Genomic DNA, 26063 nt, shown 5'->3' on the forward strand with positions numbered 1-26063 from the left:
TGACAGAAATGACAGAGGATGATCCATTCATTGTGGAAAGTGAGTACAAATTAAGTCTTTCCTTGGTTCTGTGAGTAGGGGGAACAATAAGAGTGAAAGTGTGGGAAATGGAATGGGCACGGTTGATGACCTTGCCAACCTCAACACAGGGCCCACAAGCACTCTCTTCTCTCATCAACAGAACTGACTTGGGCAGTACGGTGGCACAGTGCGTTAGTACTGCGGCCTCACGGCGCCGAGGTCCCAGGTTTGATCCGGGCTCTGGGTCACTGTCCGTGTGGAGTTTGCACATTCTCCCTGTGTCTGCGTGGGTTTAGCCCCTACAAACCAATAGATGTGCAGGCGAGGTGGATTGGCCACGCTAAATTGCCCCTTAATTGGAAAAAATGAATTGGGTGCTCTAAATTTATTTAAAAAACAGAACTGACTCATACTACCTCAACTGTGTTAACGACTTCAGTTGATGTTATAACTGTCCAGGAAAATTCCAGAATTAAACCCTTGCTCAAAAGATTTTAACTTTTTTAAATTATCCGTGGAGGAAGAGAGTTACAGGGCCACTAATTATTTTTAACAACAAGAAAAAAAAGCATGAAACATGAAAAGGTGGATTATTATACAATACCTCTTTCCCCCCCCCCCCCCCCCCCAGCTGAACAGATACACACAGATTTTAAGATTAACACAAATTACGAAGTACATCTTAAGCTACAATGGTCCCATTAACACAAAGTCCCATTTAAGCACACAGATTGGCCATCGTCAAATACACCCTCTGCTTTGAACCCAGGTTAGTGTCTGTGATTTCCTCCTCTGAATCCCCCCCCCCCCCCCCCCCCCCCAGATGATTCTTATACCGTGTCTCATTGAATTCCCCCAGATGATTCTTATACCGTGTCTCACTGAATTCCGGCTTCCACACGGGTGATTTCAAATTACGCTTTCAAAAACTTACACTTTCAAATCTTCTTTTAAATTATGCTTTCCCTCTGCTGCTTCCTTCAAGGTTTTGCTCTCTGGTTTTACAATTCTCCCTTCAGGTTTCCTTTGTCTTAAAAGATTTTACACAAACTCTGAGGTCCAGCCCCAGATTTCCACAATTATTTCAAATAATGTCTTCAAAACTGTAGTAATTCCTCACAAGCCTTAGCACTACTGCAGATATATTTCTCGGCTATCACGATTAAATGCCTTTTCAGCTCTATGTGACTTTACTGAACAGTAATCTGTTCTGGTTTCCAGTTTCCTCTGTTCCGTTAACTCTTGACTTCTTGGCAACTTCTCTTCATTTCTCTTTTTTTAACTAGCTGGACTTTCATTTCTGGCATCTCTTTTCTTAACCATTAGTCCAGAGTAGGGCACTTCTTATAACAAGGCTGAGAGAGATATTCCCTCTTCAGTCTTCTAAAACCAACTGCTTCTAGCAGAGTGGTGAGAGCTGCCTTCTCTCGCACTACACATCCGCCCAGAGACCATCCTCTATCTCTCCTCCTAACTCCTCTTCCCATTTATGTTTCAGCTCCTCGGTCTGCATTTCCGCTGACCCCATGAGTTCTTCATAGATATCCGAAACCCTCCCCTCTCCTACCTCTGGAAACTACCCTGTCCTGTATCGTTCCTTGGTGGTAGGAGAGGGAAGGTTGAGACCTGCCTGCGTGGGAAGTCCTGAGTCTGCAGGTACCTATACTCATTCCCTCCCGTCAATTCAAATTTCTCCTCCAACTCCCTCAGGCTGGGAAAGTTCCCGTCTATGAACTGATCTCCTTCCTGCTCTTTGCCATCTCCGAAACACTCCATCCAGCTTCCCCGGGGCAAACCGATGAGTATTGCAGATTGGAGATCAAACCGATGCCCCCTCCAGTCCCACATGTTTCCTCCATTGCCCCCAGATTCTCAGGGTCGCCACCACCACGTGGCTGGTGGAGTACCGTGCCGGCGGGAATGGCAGAGGCGCTGTCACCAATGCCCCCAAACTCGTCGGACATCTCCATTAGCCCGAAATGCTGTCGGAATTGGTTCCACGACTGGAGTGTTGCTGTCACCACTGGGCACGTTGAATATTTATTAGATGGGGATGGGAGTGCCGCCATGGTCTGGGCCCAGAGGGAAGTCCCTCTGCAGGTGCCCTCCTTTATGAACACCCACTCAGCTTCTGAATCCGTTATGAACCCCCCATCCCCCCCCCCCCCCATCACCTCCCCCCCCCCCCCCCCCCCCTCCCTCCATCACCTTCCCCCTTGCTGGGGGTGCCGCAGCCTCTTTCATCTTCATGAATGCTGGTGCTAGCCACCTCCCTAGTATGGCGCCCCCCCTTCCGGGAGTTGTTGCACTTCCTCCCGTTGCCCGATCTCTGGCTCCCTGTCCGCCATTTCCCCCACTGTACCCTGTTGAACTTACTTAGCTCAACCTTCCCTCTCCTGCTGCTCTCGTCTCCAAAACGAGGCAGTGTTCTCCCATGTAAAGCGGCTGCTGTAGCAATGGTCTATTTGTTCTGACTGTAAAAGGGAGAGACCTTTTTGTTTGTTAAAACATTGTGTTATAAGAGTCATTCTGCGGGCTCTTCATCGCTGCCCCTGCTGCCGCTTCTCCAGCCGTTCTCTGCGAAGAACGTGTCAGCATCCACAGGGACCGTGAAAAAGTGTTCCTGTCTTGATATGTGACCCAAAGCTTGGCTGGGTACAGCATTCCGATTCTCACGCCGTTTCTGCACAGCGGGGCCTTTGTTTTGTTAAATTCGGCCCAGCGCTTGGCCAGGGTCAGCCCCAATGTCCTGATAAATCTGGATTTAGTGACGTTCCCAGCTGCAGGCTTTGAACTGCCTGGCCCAGCGCAAGATTCTCTCCCGGACCCAGTGACTTTCTGCAATTATCGCCCTCGGCTGTTCCCCGGTTTTGGGCTTTGGTCGGAGCGACCGCTGCACTCTGTCGATTTCTGGTGATTTGGGGAAGCTGTCTCTTCCCAGTAGGTTACTCAGCATTTGGACCACATAGTCTGTGGGGTTCCTAGCTTTGGTCCCCTCCGGTAGGCCCACATGTAGATTTTTGCCGCCTCGACTGGTTCTCCTGGTCCTCAACCATTCGTCTCGGGTCGCCTTGTGTTGCTACCAGCCTTGCCACCTCCTTTTCCAGGTCGATGATCTGGTCGCTCTGGTCTATTGCGGCCTTTTCCAGGTCCTTAATCGTTGTCTCCTGGGCCACCAGTCGCTTTTTGGCTTTGTCCAGGACCATTTGCATATTCGCCAGAGCTTTGGCCATCGCACCCTTCACTGCAGCTTGTATGACTGCTTTCGTCTTATCTCGGTGTTTCCTCAACTCTCTTGAAGGGAATGCCCTCCATCCATCCCCTAGTGAGGGGGCTTCTGGTGCTGTGGGTCGATTTCTCTCGCTCTGCCGAAGTTGGAGTTTCACTGCCCTCGTGTGTCGGTCTGCTCGGCCGATTGCTGTTTTCCCATTCCTGATCTCCACTTGGCCTCTGGACTGGCTGTTACTTGGCATCTTCCCTTCTGTCTTCGTTTTGTTGGCGGTGTGGGGATGGTTTGCCTCATTTAGAGGCATTTGTCAGGCAATAAGTGCATATTTTTAAGGTTTGTAGGAGGAGAGCAACCTGATGTGCGACTTCTCAACATATCCCCGGTACTGGAAGTGTCAGATCCCTCTACTCTTGATGGTGACTTCTCACAACCCACCCCAACCCAAATGTGCCCAGTGTTAATATTGTATCTTTAGGTCAGGAGTTTAATGGAGTTGCTATTGCTTGTGTTCCAGTCACTGCTGAACCACTCTAGATAAATTTCTAAACTGAAATGCCATCATCCTGGAACTCTCCAGAATTGTTTGCCTTCCCCACTTCCCTCTTTAACTTCAAAACCCTTCTGAAAAGTTGCTTCTTTGATTGAGCCCTTGACATATCTGCTCAGAATTACTCTCCTGTCCATTTGGTCTCCCTCTTTCCTCCTTGCAAAGTGACAAGGTTATTTTACACAAAGTGCTATATCAACGTGAGTACTGCCTATAATGTATGATCATCCGTTTGGAATTGCAGATAAAACAATAACAGATTGGCAGGAATGGTCTTAAAAATCATATTAGATTTGAGTTGGAACTGAAGCTTCTGGAAGTGAGGCAGATCACACATTTACTTGTAAACCATGTAAACTTGTAAACCTCTGACACCTAATAAAAATACATTATTCCACACGATAACTTCAGAGATTTAAGTTCCGCGCATGAAATGCTTTATTATTTAAGCTTTATGATTAATTCTAATCCCTTTACCATTTTTAATTAAACCAGATGAAACTAAATTACAAAATAGAAAGCAAACTGGTATCGACAGTTTGTAAGAATAGTTCGAGAAAATGCTGGAATTACACGCTGGATGCTTAGTTTCCGCAATTTTTTTTCACTTTCGGGGTTTGAATTTCTTTTTTAATATAAATTTAGAATACCCAATTCATTTTTTCCAATTAAGGGACAATTTAGCATGGCCAATTCACCCACCCTGCACATCTTTGGGTTGTGGGGACGAAACCCAGGCAGACATGAGGAGAATGTGCAAACTCCACATGGACGGTGTCCCAGAGCCAGGATCAAACCTGGGATCATGAGGAAGCAATGCAAAGCAGTTGAATTTCTTTTAACCGTAGCATCCGAACCTTGTGTTCGGATTTTGGGTTAAACAAAGAGCTGAGATTGTAGTTCCCTTCCATGAAAGTTGGAAATTAATTGCCCCTTGAATCACGCTTCAGATGGCTGACAACTGACACTCAATTGTGATTGGAGGGGGGGGGGGGAAAGAGTGTGGAATTCTAAATACTTTTCCATTAGGTGGTTTGCCCTCAAGAATATAAGTTAGTTGGCGTGAGTTGATGTATAGTGTAAGGAATTTTGATTTTAGCAGTGGGAGGGGTGTTACTGGGTAAATTACATTGTCAGCATATGTTAAAATCGGCTGTGTTTTCTCCAAAGATAAATCGGTTGGTTGCAAATTAGAATTTGCTTTGTTGCAATGTGACACCATAATGTTTTAAGGAAAATAGATTGTCGTTGTGCTCACAACAGTTTGGTGCTGGGATTTCAAGGTGTTAATTTGATGCACTGAATGCAGCCATTAACAAGACCAGCTGTCGGATTGAGCAAGCTGTAAATTGCTGTCTGGCTCACGTAGCAATTTCAGGAAACGGGTCTGACTTCAAGTCAGTGATTTTATGTCCAGCAGCAAATAGCTGCTGAAGATATACTGATCCATTCCCTGGCGGACCTTTTGTGTGTGAATTTCTACAGCAGGTGGGATGTAGTGCCATTGGGATTTGTTGCACATGACCTGTGAATTTTCATCAGAGGGAACTGTACTCTGTGGAGAATTGATTTTGCATAATTGGGTCACAGGTCAGCAGTGATAAGGATTTGTGTTCTTTTGATGCCTTGACTAAAATGATTATCTGTTGTGTTTATGCAAAATGTGCACTGCTAACTTGAGTATCAGGTCTCTGTAAATTAGTGGCTGTGACTGCAAGACGTCATAGAATCTCAGATAGAACCACAAAATGCTGGAATGACTCTGCAAATCAGGCAGCCTCTTGTGGGGAGAGAAACAGAGTTAACGTTTCAGTGTGAAGACGTGGCGGCACAGAGAGGTATGGTAGCACAGTGGTTAGCGCTGTTGCCTCGCAACGCCAGGGACCCAGGCCGATTCACGGCTTGGGTCACTGTGTGGAGTCTGCACGTCCTCCCTGTGTCTGCTTGGGTTTCCTCCAAGTGCTTCGTTTTCCTCCCAGAAGTACCGAAAGACATGCTTGTTAGGTGAATTGACATTCTGAATTCTCCCTCGGTGTACCCAAACAGGCGCCGGTTTGTGGCGACGAGGGAATTTTCTTTTTTTTAAACTGTTCAAATGTTAATTTATTGATATAGAAAAGAACTTCTTATTGTCCTTATTGTGGCGGATGTCCATTCCCTGGCGTTATTGCATGGATGCGATCGGGTTAGGTGGATTGGCCATGCTAAATTGCCCGTAGTGTCCTAAAAAGTAAGGTTAAGGGGGGGGTTGTTGGGTTACGGGTATAGGGTGGATACGTGGGTTTGAGTAGGGTGATCATTGCTCGGCACAACATCGAGGGCCGAAGGGCCTGTTCTGTGCTGTACTGTTCTATGTTCTAACTCGAGCATCGCTCAATACTTGTATCCTCGAATGGCCCTCCGACACCTGGCCCGCTCGAACTTACGACCCTTTGAGCGAATGTACAGCTTGGTGTGTGGAACTCCTGGGGCAGGTCCAAAGTGTCTGTAAACCTCGCGCCCTTACGAGGTGCAGAAAGCAGCACTGTCCCCTGACCCCTTGGCGCAGTCAAGGCCAACTGGTCAAAGGTCATCATTTGTCACCCAGCCTTTAGGATACGGGATCGGGCCACATCGGTGTCTTGGCGACTTTGAGCTTGAGGACATCCCGGGTGGGGACGTCGCCCGTAATGGGTCCCACTACCATCGCCATCTTGCCCTCACGACTTGGCATTTTCATCTTGCGAATCTTGACCAGCAGCCGCAAATAGATGTCCTGGCTCTTGGGCTCCTTCCTACGCACTTTGCGGTCCTTATTGTGGCGGATGTCCATTCCCTGGCGTTATTGCGCGGATGCGATCGGGCAGGGTGATTGGGGGGGGGGGGGGGGGGGGGGGGGGGGGGGAGAAAGAGAAAAGATAGATGGCAGAGGTTAGTGCTCCCAATAGGCACGACCGTCACGTCGAGCGGCAAAATAGCAGCATCCGGGCGGCCCCCGACCCGATGGTGGGGCCAGCAGACTGCTCTGGGGTTGGTAATAGGGCGGATGGCACCGGATTGCAGTGCCCCCCCCCCCCCCCCCCCCCCCCCGGGCGAAGGTCCGTTTGACTAGGGGATTTTCTCAGTAACTTAATCGCAGCGCTAATGTAAGTCTACTTGTGACACTAATGTGGGGGTGTAACCCATGCAAACACGGAGAGAACGTGCAAACTCCGCACGGACAGTGACCCAGAGCCGGGATCGAACCTGGGATCTTGGCGCCGTGAGGCAGCAGGGCTAACCCACTGTCATCATGCTGCCCTTGCAGAGCCAAAAATGGGGGAGGCATGCAGAGGAGGTCAGTGAAAAAAAGCAAAAGGAAAAAGTCACTTCAGATGAATGGCAGGAGTGATTATAGTGATTAGATGACAGAAGCGAGTGTCAATGAGATAATTATAGAAACACAACATGGCTCCAGAGAGGGTGCAAATAGCTACTGAAAATCTGAGCGATAGTTCAGATTTCAGGTTTTTAAATTTATTCTTTCATGGGATGTGGATGTTGTTGGCTGGGTCAGCACTTGTTGTCCATCCCTAATTACTCTTGAATTTAGTAGTTAGCTGAGGCCATATCAGAGGTCAGTTAAGGGTCAGCCACAATTGTGTGGATCTGTAGTCACATGTATGCCAGACCATGTAGGAATGGCAGATTTCCTTTCCTGAAGAGCATGATGGGACCAGAATGTTTTTTTACGACAATCAATGATAATTTTGTGGCACCCATTCCTAAATAGAGCTTCCTGATTCATTAGATTCTCCCCTAAACTACGCACCATGACCTGCTAAAATAGGCGCCATCTCCTCCTAAACTATGCGGCATCTCCCCCTAAACTACGTGCTATCTCCCCCTAAACTACGTGCCATCTCCCCCTAAACTACGTGCCATCTCCCCCTAAACTACGTGCCATCTCCCCCTAAACTACGTGCCATCTCCCCCTAAACTACGTGCCATCTCCCCTAAACTTCGTGTCATCTCCCCTAAACTTCGTGCCATCTCCCCCTAAACTATGTGCCATCTCCCCCTAAACTGTGCCATCTCCCCCTAATCTACGTGCCATCTCCCTCTAAATTACGCGCCATCTCCCCCCCCCAAACTGTGCCCATCTCCCCCCAAGCTGCGCCCATCTCCCCCCTGCTACCCGCCATCTCCCCCCAAGCTACCCGCCATCTCCCCCCAAGCTACCCGCCATCTCCCCTGTCAGGGGAAGAAATGGGTGTTTATCAAATAGGTGCAGTGATGTCAGAGTATGGGTGGAGCTGGGCTGACTGTCTTTCACTTTCGTTTTTGAGCGGGCAGCTGCAGTGTTTTTGGTTTCGTTTTCAGAGGTAGATAGCTACATTCAAAGCAAGCAGCTGTATAATGACCGCTCTCTCTCTACAAGCTAAAGAATGTCTCCTTTTCATTGATGATTTCAAAATAATACCTGTTTCTGTAGAGCATTTAAACCTGCTGTCTTTATTTTAAAAATGATTTAACTTATGAATGTTGTTTGGGAAGTTATTAAGGGTTATTTGGGAAAGTATTAGTGTTTGTAGTTGATTAAGATGTTTACTGTGTGTTTATAAAATGTTAACTTGATTCATAGAATAAACATTGTTTTGTTTTAAACATATTTTAGTTCTATGTTGCACTGCATCTGTAAAGTGGGGCCTTGTGCTCCCATAACCAAAATCTATTTAAAGTTGTGGGTCAGGTGAATTCCATGATATACTTTGGGGTTCTCTAAACCCTGGCCCATAATACCTCCCCAGCTAAGCACCACCTGCCCCCCAGCTACACGCCATCTGCCCCACCCCAGCTACGTCGCCATCGTCCCCCAAACTCTGTCCAGCTGGAAGCTTGAAAATACTTTGTAGAAAGATGTAAAATCGTTGGTACTTTATTTGTCAGAACTTTTCTTTTTATGAACCATTTACTTTATACCACTTGCTTCTGTTGGCTAATACTGGGATGCACTTCCACATGAACCAGTATCTCATCCAAGAGTCAATTTTATATATGAAGCTCTGATAGAGAGGTTTACCCCCACTGACTGTAGGATCTTTGTCCGTAAATCTTACCATACCATTGTTTCACCATATCTGGAGACATTAAACTACTAACCTCAGGGTGGCACGGTGGTACAGTGGTTAGCACTTCTGCCTCGTGGCGCCGAGGACCCAGGGTCATTCCCGGCCCTGGGTCACTGTCTGTGTGGAGTTTGCATATTTGCCCTGTGTCTGCATGTGTCTTACCCCCCACAACACAAGTAGGTGGATTAGCCACGTTAAATTGCCCCTTAATTGGAAAAATTAAAAAAATATATTTTATAAAACCCTGATCATGCCTTTGCTGCAGACTTCAAGCCTCTTTGTCTGTTCTCCCCCACCTGCCCGATTTGTTCAATTTCTGCCCACTGATTGACCTCCTCTCTTCTAAAGCTCCACTCCATGAGCAATGTTGTCTAAATGAAAGTTATTCTGGCTGGAGAGTATTAGTGTATCGATATTCATATAACATTTATATTTCAACAAATCAGAATGCTGTTAATATGTCCAAATAAGTTTTCAAACCGGTCTATAGATAGAACATGCCTTCCAAATAGTAATGCACGTAATCTATACTACACCATGTCTGCAGACCAAAGGGACTTACTTTTGCCAACCGGCCGATCTTCGCGACCCACATCGGCCGACCGTAAACGTTTGGCCACTTGCCAAAAATGTTACTTCATCTGATGTTACAAAGCTTCAAACTGACGTTTAGGAATTGCCTGCTCATTTGCATGCGATCCCTTCGCATTGTCCACAGACACATTTTAAAATTTAGAGTACCCAATTCTTTTTTTTTTCCAATTAAGGAGCAATTTAGAGTGGCCAATTCACCCACCCTGCACATTCTTTTCCCTGGTTGTGTGGGTGAGACCCCCGCAGACACTGGGAGAATGTGCATACTCCACACGGACATGACCCTGGATGGATTGAAACTTGGTCCTCGGCACCGTGAGGCGGCAGTGCTAACCACTGTGCCACCGTGCCGCCTCTCATTGTCCACAGACAAGAAGTAGGCCTCCATATACTTGCCAATGCCACTTAGTTCTACTTCTCCGTCACCTTTCATGACTCCTCAATGCCTTTGTGCTCACACATCTGGTCCAATATTCCAGGTGTTGGATGAGTGGGAAAGTCGCGAACAACCATATTCAACCTCTGCTACAAACGCCATCAGTAATTCTATTCCAATTCTTGATCACTTCTATTTGAGCAAGATGGCTTGCAAGGAGGTCAATGGAAAATAGGACTCCCAAAGATGGTACTAGCTACTGGAGAAGCTGGGTGTTTTGAATTGAAATTTTTTACATGGAAAATCTAGACTTCTTTTGGTTAAAAATGATCTTCTATTGCCTTCCCATTTCTCAAAGCCACTTACTCCTACTTGGGGATATGGGTAATAGGATGTGCCCTGATAGCCACTACTGAGCCTGATTCTATCAGGATACATGCACTTCTCATAAAGATTGCTAATTAACCAAGTGTAGTAATCCTAGGATAAAGGTTAAACACACTGTCTCTCACGCGCACGCATGCTTGCGCACATGCACCTACACACAGCATACAACACTAGTCTCCCAGCCTAGGATGAACGGGAACTCCCAGTCCGGGTCTGGGACAATATTTAAAATGCTTGTAACGAGTCCCAGCTGAACGGGCATCAACCCTTTACCATGGGAACTTGCACTCAACAAGCTATCCAGGGAGATCAATGAATGTTTTCTCATAATCCTCGTGAGGATTATCACATCCCCACGCAAACGGCCTTGAGTCCATCGCCAATGGAGTCAGATCTAGAGGCGTAAAGCAGACGGGGGATCACCGCTTCCTCCCTGGGCGTCGAAAGGCCACCGATGGGATTTCTAACCCAACATCGATTTCCGGCTGTGGGTCTGTCAACTCAGTTTCCATGTTAGTTCCTGAGTCTTCATCCGCTGGGGGAACGACTCTTGGGTCTGGTATGGTTTAGGCCCTTGTGCAGTGGTAGGTTCCAAGGATTTGAGGACGTCATGCCATCCAGAGTAGTATCTGCAGTCAAGGGGTCCCTGCTCCAAAGATGGTCCACGTCCATTTTTACGCTCCTCTCCCTGGTCTTGACCTTTCATGACATGGATCAATCTTCCCAACTATCACTCCCGGGATCCAAGGGCATCCGTCTCAAAATTGCAAATAAAGACGATATCTCCCGGCCTGAAAGTCCTATCGGGTGGTTGGGTGTCATAATCATTCTTTTGAGCCTCCTGTTTTTTTACATAAATTTAGAGTACCCAATTATTTTCTAATTCGGGGACAATTTTAGCGTGGCCAATCCACCTACCCTGCACATCTTTGAGTTGTGGGGGTGAAACCCACGTAGACACAGGGATAATGTGCAAACTCCACACGGACAGTGACCCAGGGCCGGGATCGAACCCGAGCCCTCAGCGCCATAGGCAGTAGTGCCATTTACTGCACCACCGTGCTGCCCCTGAGCCTCCTTGTTTGACTACACTTTATCACTTGGATTAGTAAACAGTAGACTGAGTATGGTCTGGAGACATTGGCCCATCAGCAGTTCTGCTGGTACAACCTCCATTGTAAAAATGGAGTGGCCCTGTAATTGAAAAGGAACTGAGCCAGTTTGGTGCTCCGTTACAATCGCTCCAGGGATTCGTCTGGCTGTATTAAACCTGAACCACTAGAGAATAACTGATGGTCGTAATGGTTTTGCCGCCAATTCCACCAGCTCAGTAGAGTCCAGGGCCTCTGGGTAAGTCGGGCTCTTATTGATTGAATATCTGAGCTCCATGGCCAGTCAAAAGGAGTACCTTCTGTCTGCCCGGATGCCATTCGCACAAAAGAAATAGCATTCTTTTGGCGTACTGGGGCCAATCCTCCACACCCGTGTCATACGGCTTGAGGTTCTCAAATAATAATACTTCCGGGTTCCCTTCGAACACTTCTTACTGGAGCTGTTTTTCTTTTAAACAGGGGTGTCAAGCATCCCGATCCCACTCTTGTGACACAATGATCAACATTAAACCAAATTTATTTTAATTCAGAAGTTAATCCTCGAAACTTCACTGGTTCAGATGGCCAATGTTTTTGCCCCAAGATGTGCAATGGAAACTACAACCTACAGCCACTCAGTCATCAACGTGTAACTCCAGCTGTGAACCATTGCTCAAATCAGGGTTGAAAGAGGATTAGATGTTTGGGTGTTGTAGCTCTTGCCTTGTGATCCTTGCTATTGAGCAGCCTGATTTTTAGTTGTTAAAATGTAAGATTTCAGTCCCAAATGACTCTATAGATAGCAGAGTGGGCATTGTGGTCAAATGTATGTTATTTGCTGTGTAACTGCTACTGCTTTGAATGTGTAAAGATTGTCCTGTTTCTAATTTAGAAACTTTATGAAGCTCATTAACGAGGCCCATTTGAAATTTCCAGATCCCAAGATTCTTCCAACCCAGTACCCTGAAAGTATCACATTTCACAATTGTTAATTGCCATTTGCTGAGCGAGAAGAGTTAAATACCAGTGGTTGAGAACTTGAATGTCATTTAGCCCCATGGAAGCCCTTTTAATTGACTAATGGGTGGTTTGAATAAACTCCAGTAACCACATGATCGTTAGAGTTTTAACATTTAATTCTCTTTTGAAGAAAATACGGCAACAATATTCTGTTAAGTGTAATGTCAAGGATAACTTTTTTCCTCAACTTTCCCATATTTATTTTTGTTGATCTTCATTTGAGATGCATCATTTCTTGGTTAAGCCGGTTCTGTAGAAGGATCATTTCGACCCGAAATGTTAACTCCGTTTCTCTCCACAGAAGCTGTCAGACCTGTTGGGAGTTTATCAAGCAGTTTCTGTTTTTATTCCTGTGACCTATGCCCAGGTCTCTTATGCTACCACCAAAACATTTGTTTTGTTGCCAGTAAAATTCTAAACACTTTATTTTTTTTAGAAAAGGGACAATTCAGTATTCAAATAAATAAATAAATAAATAACGGTTTATTGTCACAAATAGGCTTACATTAACACTGCAATGAAGTTACTGTGAAAACCCCCTAGTTGCCACATTCTGGCACCTGTTCGGGTACACCGGGAGAATTCAGAAATCTCAGCTGGTACAGGAATTGAACCCGCGTTGCTGGCCTTGTTCTGCATCACAAACCAGCTGTCTAGCCCACTGAGCTAAACCAGCCCTCTTATGAGGGAGGCTGAGACCGTCTGTTGTTTTGACATTTGTACAGTGAATTGGAATCGTCTTACTTCACACTACTGGCCTATTTTAACCACAGAAAGAGGAAGTAGTTCTTTCCCACCAACCAACCCTGTCTGGTTCATTCAATGAATCTGCCAGAATCATCCTCCGTCAGTTTCGCCAAATCCAGTCTGGTGCCACCACCAAACACATCTTCACTTCAGGGATACCCTGATCCACTTCTCCATCGCCCCCAATACCTCACATTCTTCCCACGACATCTTCTCATGCAATCACAGAAGGTATTAACACCTACCCCTTTACCTCTCCCTGCTCACCATCCAAGGGCCGAAACACTTTTTTCAGGTGAGGCAGCGCTTCATGTGCACCTTCTTCAATCTGGTCTATTGCATTCGCTACTTTCAATGCAGTCTACTCTGCATTGGAGAGACTAAACACAGACTGGGTGACCGCTTTGCAGAACACCTTTGGTCTCTCTACAGGCAGGACCTAGAACTTCCTGCTGCTTGTCATTTCAACTCACCGCCCTGCTCTCATGTCCACATGTCTATCCTTGGTCTGCTGGATTGTTCCAGTGAAACCCAGCGCAACTGGAGGAACAACATCATCATAGAATCATATACAGTGCAGAAGGAGGCCATTCGGCCCAATATGTCTGCACCGGCCCTTGGAGAGAGCACCCCACTTAATCCCACACCTCCGCCCTATCCGGGTAACCCAGTAACCCCACCTAATCTTTTTTGGACACTTAGTAGCAATTTATCATGGCCAATCCACCTAACCTGAACATCTTCCGATTAGACACGTTACAGACTTTCCAGACTTAACATTTAGTTCAACAGCTTCTGACTGTGAACTCTGTCCTCCACCTTCATCGCATTTTTATTTCTATCAATTCATTTTCATTTCTTCCATCCATCCGTTTTTCCCGACCATTGTACCCCCCACCCCTCCACTCCACCCCACTTGGATCATTTGTTCCCTGTTCCAAGTTGTCTTTTGACACACTGCTGACCTTTGTTCAACCATGATGTGGAGATGCCGGCCTTGGACTGGGTTGGGCACAGTCAGCAGTTAAAGTCCAACAGGTTTGTTTGGAATCACTAGCTTTCGGATCGTAGCTCCTTCATCAGGTGGCCATTCTGATGATGATCACTCAGGTGATGAAGGAGCTGTGCTCCAAAAGCTAGTGATTCCAAACAAACCTGTTGGACTTTAACCTGGCGTTGTAAAGACTTCTTACTTTGTTCAACCATTAACACATTTTGATCTCTTAATGTTCCATGATCTACACCCTCCTTAACCTCGATCACCTCCATTCACATGACCTTTGTCTTTCTGTCCACGACATCTTTGTCAATCTCCACGTATTGCTGGCCCTCTATCTAGCCCCACTACTCCGCCCTGCACCCCCATAATAGTATAAATCTGACCCTATTTCCAGTTTTCTCCAGCTTTGAAAAAGAGTCATCCAGACTCTAAACGTTAACTCCCTTCTCTCTCCACAGATGCTGTCAGATCTCCTGAGATTGCCCAGTACTTTCTGTTTTTGTTTCAGATTCCAGTATCCACAGTAATTTGCTTTTATCCACTGTGTAGTACTTGGTTCATTTAGTTTAGGGATCCCGTGCCAGTTAATCTAGTTGTAGGGTTGAAGTAATAGGCCTCACACCCTGGATTTGGCATTTTTGGCAGTTGTTTAATGGGTGCGATGAGACCATGCTTGTAACAACGTGATTTAATAATTTAGCTTGTATGTATAAAACATGCTTACTTAAAAAAAAACTACCAACAACAATTATCCCAGAGTGTTTTTAAGGTAATGAGTTTGTGGTATCACTGGGTGCCGTTTAGTTTATTCAGGAAAGGAAGATGTGTTTCTTGAGTGCATGCCAATATTAATGCCAGTAATTCTAACCACAGTGCAGCCGTATCCATAACCAGCTTCTTACATCTTACTGCATGGAGACCTGCTGAGTTTATCCAGCATTTTATGTTTTTATTTCAGATTCCCAGCATCTGCAGCATTTTGCTTATACTCCATGGAGGATCGTTTTAAAATTATTGCAGTATTAAAGATAGATTTTGAATTCACACTGGGTGTATTCAGACTTCAAAAGTAGAGTTCACATTGCACCAAAGGTAAATCTGGAATGAGGAGCTGACCCGATTCCAGAGGGAAAAGATGCAAGAATCCCTGGAGGTGACCGACTCACATCACTTGAATTTGGCAGTGCATAGAATGCAGTTCAAGTGCAGAGTCAAACTCCATTTAAAATGCATCCAAGGGTGTCTTTGACCTCCTGGATACTTGGCAAGCGTACCAAGCTTAATTTAGATTTCCATAAGCTGCCACTGTTACTGTTTTTAAACATTTTCATGTTAGCTGCTGGAATCAGCAGATGTGCGCAATAATGAGAGCAGCAGCCAAGTGCTCCCTACTCCTCGAAAACAAAACTTGCCCCAACCGTGATGGCACTTTTTTATTTTCTGAGAATTATAGAATCCCTACAGTGCAGAAGGAAGCCTTTTGGCCCATCAAGTCTGCACCGACCCTAGACCCAATCACCACCCTATACCCGCAACCCCACCTAAGGAAAATTTAGCACAGCCAATCCACCTAATATGTACATCTATTGGACTATGGGAGGAAACAGGATCTCCCTTGTGTCATGTGAGAGTATCTTTAAGAAATGGGTGTTTATCAGTGATGTCAGAGTGTGGGTGGAGCTGGGCTATCTGTCAGCTTTTTACTTTCGTTTTAGGCTGTTTGCTGCAGGGTGTGTTTTAGTTTTGTTTTCATGAGCTGGAGTGCTGCTGTCACAGCCAGAAGGTGTACGAGTCTCTCTCTCTCTAATCTAAAAACTGTAAATCGATCCTTTGGTGATTTAAAACTAATAACTGCTCTCAGTAGTGCCTTTAACCTGATGTGCTTCTGTTAAAGGTTTTCTGTTTAGGTCTTATAGATATTAAAAGGAAAGCTTAAAAGGATTACTTTGAGTTGTAGTCTTTGGGGTTGTATTTGAATTAATGGTTGCTAAGATGTTCACTATATGTTTTAAAAAGGTTAACTTGAGTTCATAGAATAAACATTGTTTTGCTTTAAAAAATATTTTCAATTTCTGCTGTTCCACACCTGTAGTGTGGGCTGTGTGCTCCCCATACCACAATCTATTAAAAGTTGTGGGTCAGGTGACTCCATGATACATTTTGGGGTTCTCTGAACCCTGGCCCATAACAAATGGTTAATATACAAGTTTAGCTGATTTTGTATCAAATCTTTGCAGATGGCTGATTTGTCCTTTTAAAAATACTGTCTACGACTTAAACCTATGCAAACAGATACAGTAAATAAACTCTTTTCTGGAGCTTGGTTTGAAAATTAGCAGATTTGCCTTTTGTGTAAGGTCAGTGTACAGTGTTGGGCTGGAATTTGCTGCAAAGTATTAGCATGTGTGCAGTACTTGCCATTATTAACGTGCAAATCAGCTAGGGCGGCATGGTGGAGCAGTGGTTAGCACTGCTGCCGAACGGCGCCGAGGACCCTGGTTTGATCCCGGTCCCAGGTCACTGTCCGTGTTGAGTTTGCACATTCTCCCTGTGTCTGCGTGGGTCTCACCCCCACAAACCCAAAGATGCACAGGGCAGGTGGATTGGCCAGGCTAAATTGCCCCTTAATTGAAAAAAAATGATTTTGATAGTATAATTTTTTTTTAAATGTGTAAATCAGCTGGCAACTTATAGCGTGAGAGAAGTACCAGCCATTAGCTTTGTGAAAACAGGATCTCACCCTTAACCTCCCAGTGATTTTCATGAAGTTCCTGTATTTTCACATTAATTGCACATTCACCTCAGCACAAAGTTTAGTCTAGTAGTTAATAGTGGAAGTATCCTTTCAGTGACATGATAGTTGTTGATGCCTGTGATTCAACATCACTGACCCAGAAAGTGATCAATTCAAAGGGTGTGTTTTTTAAAACTCACCACTATTCTTAGAATTCCCCCTATACCAAAAAGGGCCGACATTCTAAATGGTGACCTGGGATTCTCACTCCCTGACTCGGATGCAGGCTTCAGTGGGTGCTATTCAGGTCAAACTATATTTTCAAGTTATCCCCCGGTATAACCCATACCTTCACCGAAGATTTTATCTACTTACCACTTAGTAGCATCGATGTCCTGGGTCCTGCATTGCTAAGTAAGTAAAGTAGACTTTAGGAATAACCACGTTTTCAGGTTAAATTAAGTTATTTTATTATTATATTTTTTCTTTTAAAAGCTGCAAACACTTTCTTTACAGAAAGGTAAAAAAGATCTTGCTTCTAGATCCTGCTGGTTGGTTGAAGGGACCTTTAGGCCCACCTTGACAATCAATCTTCTTTAAAGTCTGGTCTTCTTGAAATGCATTCGCTGGTTAGCTTGGTTGCTGTGTCTTGTCGATCCCATGTACTGAGCTATAAGAGCTGGCTCTGCCAGCTATCTCTCAGCTGACTCTGACTCCTGCTTAAATTCTAGTCTTCCTTAGATGTATAGCTGTTTAAGCTCGGCTGCTTGTCTCGTCTTTCCCATGACCGAGCTGTGAGAACTGAATATGCTTCTCTCCTCTCTCTGAGTTCTCGGAGTTCTCTGCTTCTGCTTTGGGTTTATATTCTCTTTTTAGTAGTATTTCAGTTTTTATGACCTTATTGTAAATTAACTAATTTCACTTTGATTTTAAAAAGTATCTTTGATGTAAACATTCTAATACAACTAATTATTCTTTTTGGGCATAACCTCACCTCTCAGACTTGATTACATTGTCCTTTGTGATGTTCAAAGTTCCGTTGTGATATTCAAAAAATGCTTTGGTTTCAATAGAGGTGTTACTTTTAATTCCTGTCATGTCACTAGTTTAATTTTCCAATTGTCCCCAGCTCATCACTTTGCCTTTGATTTTGACTTTAAATTATGTTTCTCGTAGACAGGTTGTCTCCAATTTTCTTTTAATTTACTTGGTATTAGTAGAATTTCACACTTAGAATTCATACCAAAATTCAACTGAACATCATCCTTTCCTTTCCAGCTGTTTACTAAGAGAGTTAATTTCAATGAAGGTGTGAAACCGTTGCTTTTAGCTGTATGCTAAAATTTCACTTGGTTATGACTTGAAAGACCTGCCTGTTTTAAACATTCGTCACTTAATTCAATTGAAACCTTTTGCAGATGCTTCCTAAGATAGTTACTTTCAATGAAGGTGTGAACCATTGTTTTTAGCTTAATACAAGAATCCTGTGTGTTTGCTAAGCCTGTTTGTGAAAAAGAATCTGCATTTTTTAATCCTGCTCTTTGCAGCTGCTATTAACCCTCATGGGATCTTTCCCTGTATCCTCTCAGGTTTCTCTCAGGCCAGATATTGCCAGACTTCCATGTTTCAAATGACACATTTTTCTGTATTTTCAACAACAGGTGCAACCTCTTTCCTTCAGGTAGTGAATTGGTGCTGGAGCTTTAAAAAATGTGAAGTTTAAAACAAATCTTGCTTTTCCTTTGCCACTTTTCACACTCACCCTCAATCCAGTTTTTCATCTCTTTTTGTACTCAAGTTGACAAACTTACCCTCCTTTGTTCTTTCTGTATTTATTTCTCAATCTATAGATATTGTTGAGTAAGGAATTACACCATTGGTCCAGTTGCTCATCAAGGTCCTGGATGCTTTGTTGATGTCACAACACTGTTTCGATATTAGGTTCGACCTTGAGTCTGAATTCTGATGACATTTGCAATAATAATAATCGCTTATTGTCACAAGTAGGCTTCAATGAAGTTACTGTGAAAAGCCCCTAGTCGCCACATTCCAGCACCTGTTTGGTACGTGAAGTGAACTTGTGCTGCTGGCATTGTTCTGCATTTCAAGCCAGTTGTTGAGCCCTCTGTGATAAACTAGCCCTAGAAACACGCTGTGCTAAACCAGCTCCAGCCCCAGTGGCACGACTTGATTTTAATAAGGCAACCATACCATACATAACAGTAGCAAGCATCATTGGACAAGAGCGTGGTACCCAGAGTTGGCTTTTAAGTCACATTTGGTACTCAAATTCTGCCATATCTTTTGAAGGTTGCTATGTTTGGTCACAGAGTTAAATAGGCCAAAACATAAGTGGTTATCAGTGCAGCCTCACGCCGCTGAGGACCCTGGTTCGATCCCGGCCCCGGGTCATTGTCCTTGTGGAGTTTGCACATTCTCCCCGTGTCTGCGTGGGCCTCACTCCCACAACCCAAAAGATGTGCAGGGTAGTTGAATTGGCTATGCTAAATTGCCCCTTAGTTGAAAAAAAGAATTAGATACTCTAAATTTAAAACAAAACAATAAATAAATAGGACAAAAATTACCAGTGGTTACTGGACAGATATTGACTATCTGTTCACATCTGGAAAGGAAAAAAATGATTTGAATAAAAAATTGACTTGCAGAATAATTCCATATCTAAAAAGAGAATCAACCTGAAATGTTGCCTTTTTCTCTCCACAAATGCTGCCTGACCCACCAATGTGTTTCTGACAATTTCTGTTTCTATTTTTAGAAAGGATTTATCTGTGGACAGCACGGTGGTGCAGTAGTTAGCGCTGCTGTCTCACGGTGCTGGGGACCTGGGTTCAATTCCGGCCCCGGATCACTGTCCATGTGGAGTTTGCACATTCTCCCCTTGTTTGCATGGGCCTCACATCCACAACCCAAAGATGTGCAGGCTGGTGGATTGGCCACGCTAAATTGCTCCTTATTGGGGAAAAAAAAGAATTGGGTACTCTAAATTTAGAAAAAAAAGAAAAAGGATTCATCTGTTGGCAACCCTGTGCAGTGTCCCCCAAATTCATAATCTTACACCTTCGTACTTCATTGTTTTTGCTTTGAAAGCTTCATGAATACCTTGAGTCTAAAGTGGGTAAATGTGGACTTGTCCATTTTGGCAAGAGGAAAGGCCATATATTATTTTAAATCGAGAGAGAATGCATAACTAGGTGGTACAGGGAGATCTGGATACATAATCATAAAGTTAGTATGCAGGTATGGCAAGTTATTTGGAAACCAAATGGAATGTTGGCATTTATTGCAAGAGGAATGGAAGACCCAAGTGGGGAAATTTTACTGCAGCTGTACAGGTCCTTGGTGAGACCACATCTGGAATACTGTGTGAAGTTTTCATCTCCATATTTGAGAAATTATATAATTGTTTTAGAAGCAGTTCAGGGAAGGTTCATGTGACTCATTCCGGGGATGAAGGGGTTCACTTATGAAGAAAGGGTGAAAAGTTTGGGCTTTCACTCATTGGGGTTTAGAGGAATAAGTGGTGATTTTACTGAAACACAAGACCCTGAGGGGACTGCATATGATGAATGCTGAGAGGATGTTTCCTCTGGTGGGAGCAACGAGAATTCAGGGACACGCTTTAAGAATATGAGGTAGCCCTTTTAAGACCGAGGTGAAGAGAATTTATTTCTCGGGTCATTAATATGTGGAATTCTCTTCCTCAGAAAGGAGTAGAGACAGGGACTTTAATGTATTCAGGGCTGAGTTAGACAGATTTTTAATAGCCAAAAGTGTCGAGAGTTATGGCTGGGGGTGAGCAGACAGGAAAGTGTAGCTGAGACTGCTACCATGAAAATGAAAATCGCTTATTGTCACGAGTAGGCTTCAATGAAGTTACTGTGAAAAGCGCCTAGTCGCCACATTCCGGCGCCTGTCCGGGAAGGCTGGTACGGGAATCGAACCGTGCTGCTGGCCTGCTTGGTCTGCTTTAAAAGCCAGCAATTTAGCCCAGCTAAAACCAGCTAAACCAGATGAGCCATAATCTTATTGAATGATAGATCAGGCTCAAATGGCCTATCCCTGCTCTTCAGTCCGATGTTCCGTATGTCAATCCTGGTTGGTAATCAGTGCAAGATTTCATCGTTAAGATTCAGATTATTTTTGCAGCATTGTAGCAGTGTTTGTGGAGCTGAATTATACCATTTCAATTTTGAGGCCTCTGAATGCCACGGTTTTCCAACGCCACTGTGACATGCAGGCATGTTTCAGCAGCTGAAATAGTTGACCTCCTGTAAGGTATAAGAAACTGCTCGAGTATTTTCTGGTAATTCCTTTCATGATTTCAGAGACCTTTCGAATCCTTAGGTCAAAGACTTGGCTGCATTGATGGAGCCTGAATAATGTGGGCTTTTGCAATTTTGGCTGCTGCTGATCAAGCAGAAAGAACATGTATCTGGGCAGCTATCCAAGTTCCGTGGGAGAGTTGGCTGGTACAAGAAAAGTCAAAATATTTCTTCCAAGATTTTGTACGAGGTTAATGTCGCCTTTTTAGTAGTTAAAAGCATTATTTAAATTATGATTAATTAGTATTTTCTCCAATTGGAAATAGATGAGTGGCAAGGAATCTGCTTTCGCAAAAACTGCATGTTGGCTCAATATCTCTAGTGGTTAGCTTCTTAGTTCTGTTTGTTTGGCTTCATCCTGTGCCAGTACTAAGGGGGGCACTACAATTTTGGAGGTGCTATCTTTCAGATGCAAGTTAAACTGAGGCCCCAACTACCCCCGCAGATGAATGTAAAAGATCCTGTGCCACTATTTGAAGAATAGCATGGATGTTCTCCCCAGTGGTATTCTCTCGCCCCCCCCCCCCCCCCCCCCCCCTCCTTCCAAATAAAATCAATAAAACAAATTATCTGGTCATGTATAATATTGCTGTTTGTGGGAATTTGTGTTGTATGAATTCTGCCACATTTCCTTCGTTGTAACATTGACTGTACTTCTAAAGTACCGTACTTAATATCTGAAAAGTACTTTGGGATACCCTGAGGGCATGAAAGGTGCTTTATAATTCCAAGTCATTCTTCTTTCTTGGTTGCTTGGTTGTCTGTTTCGAATCCAATGGGTTCAGAGATTTGCAGAAAGCTTGTTTTAACATGGGCGTGGTCGACAAGGAAATAAATCCTAAACTCGAGCATTCAAGGCCCTGAGCACAGTAAAGCCCTGCTGATATCCTGGACATTATTTGAATGCCCGACTCCATAACCTCTATGTTTGGCGACTGTCTGTCATCTCAACAGAGGAAGACCAAAAGGCATTTGATGAGGTACACAAGAAATGAGCACATGGTGTAGAAATGAGCACATGGTGTAGGGGGTAACATATTAGCTTTGGTTAAGGATTAGTTAGCTGTCAGGAAGTAAAGAATATGGATAACCCAGTCACTTTTGACTTGGCAAGCTGTAACTAGTACAGTGCTATAAGTGCTGGGGCCTCGACTGTTTGCAATCCAGATAAATGACATAGATGAAGGGACCAAATGTACGGTAGCTAAATTTGCCGAAGCCACCAAGACAGATAGATCCTCTTGACAACTTACTTTACTAGAAAGTCTACAAAAGGATATAAATAGGTTAAGTGAGTGGACAAAAAGTTGACAGATGGCATATAACATGGGAAATGTGAACTTGTCCACTCTGGCAGGAAGAATAGAAAAACAGTGTGGTATTTAAATTGAACTGGACTAGAGAACTCGGTACAGGGATCTGAGTGTCCTGGTACATCAATCACAAAAGTTAGTATGCCGATACAGCAAGTGACGAGGAAGGCAGTCGGATTGTTGGTGTTTATTGGTGTTCATGGTCTCCTTATTTGGAAAAAAGGATACAATTGCATTGGAAGCAGTTCAGAGAAGGTTCACTCTACTCATTTCTAGAATGAGCGACATCTTTAAAAAAAAAAAAAATTTAGAGAACCCAATTATATTTTTTTCCAATTGAGGGGCAATTTAGCGTGGTCAATCCACCGAACCTGCACATGTTTGGGTTGTGGGGGTGAAACCCACGCAGGCACGGGGCAAACACTGACAGTGACCCAGGGCCGGGATTCGAACCCGGGTCCTCAGCGCCGTGAGGCAAAAAGGCTAACCACTCTGCCACGTGCTGCCCCTTGAGAGACTAAAACTAGGGGATGTAATTTGAAAATAAGGGGTCTCCCTTTTATGTCAGACATGAGGAGAAACATTTTCACCCAAAGAGTCATTGGTGTGCAGACAGGAAAGTGGAACCAAGACCACAACCAAATGAGCCAAGATCTTTCTTAATGGTGGAGCAGGCTTGAAGAGCTAAATGGCTTACTCTTGTTCCTGTGTTCGGAGTCTCCTGCCTCAACTTGAGTTCTGCGTACAATAGTTGCTTGGGAGTTTGGTGACAGACGTACGAATGACATGTCTCGCCCAGTGGATCTGGTTTTGAATGATGCGGGGCATGTTGGCTTGGGAAAGGATGCTGCCGTTTTATCTATTTTGTCACTGGATTTGGAGAATTCTGTGAAAGCACTGCTGATGGTACTTCCCCAGTTCTCTGAGTTGTCTGCTGTAGGTTGACCAAGCCCCTCGGGCATTAATGAGCACTGGATTGCTGCAGCCCAGTAAATTATGACTTCGGTCTCAGGTTTGAGATTCTGGTCCCTAAATATTATTTTTCTGAGTCAGCCGAAGACTGAGCTGGTACATTGTAGGCAATGATGAATTGTGACCGTCTGTGTCTGCCTTTGTCTTGTGGAAAATGGTCCACATTTTCTAGGATCTTGTCACTGATCTTAATTGATTGAGCAACACATTGTGACATTGGGAGCTGGTTGGTAGAGGACCTTGGTTTTCTAGATGTTTAAATTTCTTCAAAAAAGAATTGTTAAAAAAAATGTTTTCCAATTAAGGGGCAATTGAGCCATGGCCAATCCACCTACCATGTACATCTTTGGGTTGTGGGGGTGAGACCCACCCAGACATGGGGAGAATGTGCAAACTCCACGCGGACAGTGCCCCGAGGCTGGGATCGAACCCTGGTCCTCAGCACTGTGAGACTGCAGTACTAACCACTGCGTCACCGCGCTACCCTCGTATAAGAATTGTTAGAGCACTATACTTAGCCACAATAAGTTTTTCAGGCAGAGCCTGATCATGCTCTCTCTTCAGAGCAAATAAACATTTAAAACATGGAGTATGCAGGGAGGAGAGCCAGAGAATAGGATAATTTGTATAGGATTTACAGTGCAGAAATGAGCCATGTGGTCCAAATAGTCCATGCTGGTGTTTTAAGCTCCAAATGGCCTCCTCTCATCTTATATCATCTAATTCCATCAACATATTCGATCCCCATACCCTCGCACATTTATCCACATTTCCTTTGCATCTATCCATGCTACTGGCTCCAACTACTCCATCTGTTATCGAGTACCAATTTTTTGTCACTTTCTGGGTAACAAAGTTTCTCCTGAATTCTATTTTTGAATTTATTAGTAACTACCTTTTATTTATTGATATCTCCCAAGGAGTTCTATAGACATGGTATGCTGAATGAACCACCTTTTTTTTTTGTAGTAAATGTCAACTCCTTGCAGGACCTACACTCATCTACCATTTTCAGTTACTTCACAGAGGTGATCTCCTGACCAGAGGCTTCCTCGCAGGAGGAAAACGAGTAAAAATAGCAAGGCAGCAGGCCAGTTATCCCAGTTGCTGCCATGTGCCTAATCTGAATGCAACAGCTGAGCCCCAATCTTATTTTCACCCAAAATCTCTCAAGGATTTCCAGACAATCACTGGATAATGGGCAGGAACAAGGAGCCTGTCAGACTTTTCCCAACCTCGCAAGTTCTGAGGATCAGAAACTAGTTGAGGTCAGTAGAGATTATCCACCATTACAGATGTAACATCATATCTGGGCATTCTTGTCTCTGTGGCTGAATAATACTCAAGAAAAACTCACCAGATGAGCTAAGAATTTTCCCCTTTTGTTAATGCCATAAAACATCCTCTTCCTCTGCATTGTTCGATGAAGATAAATCACCTGTTGAAAGGCCAAGAAAATGGAATGAGTCATATATTTTGTTTAACTGAGCAAATTAGGGCAGCACGGTGGCGCAGTGGGTTAGCGCTGCTGCCTCACGGTGCCAAAGTCCCAGGTTCGATCCCGGCTCTGGGTCACTGTGTGGAGTTTGCACATTCTCCCCGTGTTTGCGTGGGTTTTGCCCCCACAACCCAACGATGTGCAGGTGGATTGGCCGTGCTAAATTGCTCCTTAATTGTAAAAAAAAATGAATTGGGTACTCTAAATTTATTTTTAAAAACTGAGAACATTTATCAGCTCGATCTCTTCATGGGGAGGAGGGCGGACACCCTTGCCTTTGCCTAGTTGATTGCCCGCCGTAGAATCCTGCTCGGTTGCCGATCAGCAGCACCACTTAAAGCTGCAGACTGTCTGTCCGACCTATTGGAATTTCTCCAAATGGAGAAAATCAAATTCACCATCCGTGGGTCGGAAAGGGGCATCCACAAAACATGGGAGCCATTCACCCGACTGTTGCGAAACCTGTTTGTGGCCAACACATAATAAATAAATAGCCAATAGCCAGGGAGAAATAGCCAGGACAAGATAAAAAGAGAAAAGCGAGGAAGGACCCGGGGAGGGGGGGAGCAAGGTGGGGTAGCAAAACCCAGCAAGGAAGAATGGGTTGAGGGGGGGGGGGAAGAGAGGCAGCACTCAGGGAGAAGGGAGCTGGGCTGGGGGGGTGTGGGGGGAAGAGAGGCAGCACTCAGGGAGAAGGGAGCTGGGCTGGGGGGGGCGGAGGAGGATTGTATGCTGAGCCAGACGGCGACAGACTAAACAGAGAAATCTAAGAAGAAACCTTTGTGACTGTACAATAAATGAAAACGACCGGCAATGCATATAATTTTGAAAATACCAATAAAAAGATTTTTTAAAAAAAGAGAAAATTTGAAATGGCTTGAAAGTTCTTCCAGCCCTTTTTGGTTTGCATCTTTCTGCTGATGGCCTTAAAACAATGTGTTCAACTCAAACGCCAGGTGACTAAACACACAGAACCACCTCTTGGCAGAAACAACTTTCAGTCTTTCAGAACAAAGCGCAGTCACATCCTGAGTTTACTGTACAAATTCACATGAGCTAATAAAAGATCAGTGACCTCATCAGCAAACAGCTGCCAGTTAC

General features: G+C 44.5%; 1 protein-coding gene and 1 pseudogene across 3 annotated transcripts in view; one reads left to right on the forward strand and one right to left on the reverse strand.

Moving 5' to 3' along the window:
• The window catches only part of agap1 (ArfGAP with GTPase domain, ankyrin repeat and PH domain 1), a 959457-nt gene that overhangs the window by 98438 nt on the left and 834956 nt on the right, over window positions 1–26063 (forward strand). The gene's annotated exons all lie outside the window — the stretch shown is intronic.
• LOC119962477 lies at window positions 6171–6612 on the reverse strand (annotated as a pseudogene).

This window comes from Scyliorhinus canicula, chromosome 2 (assembly GCF_902713615.1).
Source record: "Scyliorhinus canicula chromosome 2, sScyCan1.1, whole genome shotgun sequence".
Lineage (NCBI taxonomy): Eukaryota > Metazoa > Chordata > Chondrichthyes > Carcharhiniformes > Scyliorhinidae > Scyliorhinus > Scyliorhinus canicula.